Genomic DNA, 3,468 nt, shown 5'->3' on the forward strand with positions numbered 1-3,468 from the left:
AAAAAATGGTAGTTGGTATCGCCATTTTCCGAGACTCATAATGCTTTTATCATTTTGTCGACGGAGCTGTACGAAGCTGACAATTTTATTTATATCATTTTGGGGTGCAAACAACATTTTGATAGTTTCTTATTTCTTTTTTTCGGGAGTGGTGATGACGAAAAAAACGGAATTCTGGCATTTTTTAAAATTTTTTCTGCTCTTTACATAAGTTTTCCATACGGGTTAATTAATTTTATATTTTGATAGATCAGACTGTTACTGACGCAATCTTACTAAATATGGTTATTTTCTTTAATTGCTTTATTTAAAAAGGGGGGGATGGAAGTGATTAAAATGTTTCTTTTTTTTTATATGTTTAAAACCTTTTTGTTTGTTCTATACTTTGTTAGTCCCCTTACTTGACTTGAACTTATGATTTTCTCTCAGGCATAAGGAAATAGGTGAAAATTGGCCAAATATAATATGTGGCCATAAGGAAACAAAGACCAAACAGTCATAATCATGCACCTAATAAAACGATAAACTGTATAGACAGACTACATGGATGGATCATGGACTTTGGAGAGAGGAGATTCAGTCTTGGTTTTCTCCCAACCACTTCGCTACCGGGTTGTGGGAGTTTGTTCAGGACTTCTCTCCCCAGAGGAGCTACTTTGTTAGCAAGGTGGGAAATATGGCATCATCCCAAGACACGGGCCCTTCTATCTTGGGTGGCAAAACTTACTATAATGTGAGGTCATTTTGATCTATGGGATGCAGAATTATTTGCTCAGAACTTGTAGAGACTTTCTACACTTTCCTGATAGATTCTCAGGATATGGCATAAATGCCTGATCCCTCTTTAGTAACCAGCACCCATTTAGAAGTAACCTACAGGTAGAGCAGTGTTTTTGGGAAATAGTGAAGTGGCGGGCGAAGAGTTTTAGGAAGGACCGGGAGCATCCAAGACAGAGCCGTTTCTGTGCTCTTCCAGTATGCCGGTGTGGGACACTGGATTTGGAGCAGAGGAGAGTGGTGGTGATGGCAGAGCCACCTGTAGCAGACCAGAGCCAAGAGGCAACAGAACGAGGTCAAAGATGGCGTACAGGTCCACACTCCATACTAAGGCTGACACCCACAATGGTAGACTACATCAAGTCAAACCTTTCCTCGTTGGGTTCTACAATAAGACTTTACAGTGAGATTTATCCCCCACGTACTTTCTGTGCTTTGGTCTACAAGTATGCAGCAAAGTAAACTTCTATATACCCTGCTACTTCCCGTTTTGATTAGTTCTTACATACATTGCATTGTTAATTTTGAACTTGACACGTGTAAATGCTCTTGACAATGAACATCACCAGGACAAGGATGTAGACAGGCTGCAATTCAGGCGTTAGTATGCACAATAGCATCAACCCGGTAATGGAAGGCTCAGTATTAGGAAAGTAGAAAATAGCCTCGCTAAGACAATGGGGAGAGGGCTGGGAAATTTATACAATGGGTTAATAAGCTTGGGGTACATTGACGACTCTTCATTGAACATGTCATGTACCACAACTAACCTCTCACTTCAGAACAATGGTTCACTTCCTTAACTCCTGTGTTACCCAGCTCTGGAGTTATGGGGATACTGATTGTATCTAATGATTACTGCCACCCAGATTAAGGGCTCATGCACACAGTTATATCAAAATTTTGTGATTTTGCTGAGCAAACCCACAGAAGTGTACACTTATGACATGTGTATGAGACATATTGTGTATAATATTCAGAAAAAAACAACAAAATACCATAATACATAATGGCTTATTCACATGTCCGATGTTCTCAAGGTTTTCATGAATAGTACTCGTACCTGTAACAGTCTATGGGGCCGTTCACATGTTCTTGATTTTTCTCTCTGTTCGCGGAAAGTCGCAGAGCTTTGTCTGCACTCGGGTAACATCAGAATGGAGAAGGTGGAGAAACTTTTTTATTTCTCCATATATGAGAAAAACTGATGACATTCATACCATACTCTAATGAAATCCTGCTAAAAATAATTGATCCGTTTTGTTCGTACTTGGAAAAATCAGATGAGTGAATGATCCCTAAGCCTTAGCACTTTCTTCATTATAGCTAGGGGATAACCAATGATCATTGCCATCATACTCTCAAAGAGCTGGTTACCCAGCTCAGGAAAATCTGCAATGCTGTGTGACAACCTACTTTGCTCCCCGTTAGCTCTGCTCAGTTTTTCTCCGAGTGGCCAAGCAGCCTTGGGAGAAAGCCCACATCCTTATATCAATCATCTGGAATCAGCAAGGTAAGATACAAAACCCCAACTGGATCAAAAGGCTACATTATCCCTCCTGTATGGCAAAGATTTTGTTTCCTATTCTTGGGGTATGCGCACTGAACGTCTTTTAGGTGTCAAATTTTCAATAGTTTTTTTGCAAAGTCTTTTCCGACGACATTTTTTTTCCATCTTGTACTGTATAAGCTAGTGAACAACTTACTAGCTGACATTTCTTTTGCCTTCTCATTGACTTGTATTAGAAAGTCTTCCTGAGGGCTTAGTCAAATGGCTGTATGAATCAGAGTGAGATTGAAAAGTAGTGCATGGACTGACCGGCGGCTCTCCAGCTGTCACTCTCGGGTCTAAAGAGCCGCCGACCAGTCTGTGCACTGCGTTCCAATCTCACTCTGATTTATACGGCAGTCTATCTGCATCCTAAGATTGTGACATAGCTAGACAAGCCTCACCAGGTTCGGTTGCCTCAGGTAAAGCATCCGGCCCGTCTGTACCGAAATCGTCGAAGTCCCAGCTTCCTTCACTTCATCTGTCCAGCCGACTCCTGCCCTAAAAGCATCGGCCCAGGCGACATGTCGCCACATCCTTCCATTTCTGTACTGGCCCACTGCAGTGACACACAGTGGCCATGGGTAACATGGGCTGCAGCGCTTGAACGTTGCGTGGCTGCCAAGCTATCTGGGCCTATAGCCCATGTGGACTCTAGGGCACCCTGGCCCCGTGTGACCTAACTTCCTACGAGGTCCCCGCTTACTACCCGCCAGCCCCTCCTACACTTAACCCTCTATTAATACCCTACCAACTATACCTATAGAGCTCACCAGTATGCCCCCATCTAGTGACCCGCAACAGAACTACACTTACCCTTGACTATGTAAACTATACACTAAAGTGCCCTCCTCTAATGTCCCCAAAAGGATGCACTGACTTACCCTAACTATACATGACAACAGGCACATTATATTATGCAACTATATAATACAAAAACACAAGACAATATGTTACAACTTTCTACACAATGGTAACACATACATGTGGCAGTACCATTAGAGACGCGATAATACATATTTCTATGTAGCAGTACCACAGACGTTAATCATAAAACATTATAACTTAGCAATATATACACAATAACATAGGAGGGACAATCTGAGGAAGGAGAGCAAGAAAGACATCATATCTTACCCCTT

The sequence above is a fragment of the Dendrobates tinctorius genome, unplaced genomic scaffold, assembly GCF_039654945.1.
Source record: "Dendrobates tinctorius isolate UK_male_01 unplaced genomic scaffold, ASM3965494v1 ptg000196l, whole genome shotgun sequence".
NCBI classification, from domain to species: Eukaryota; Metazoa; Chordata; class Amphibia; order Anura; family Dendrobatidae; genus Dendrobates; species Dendrobates tinctorius.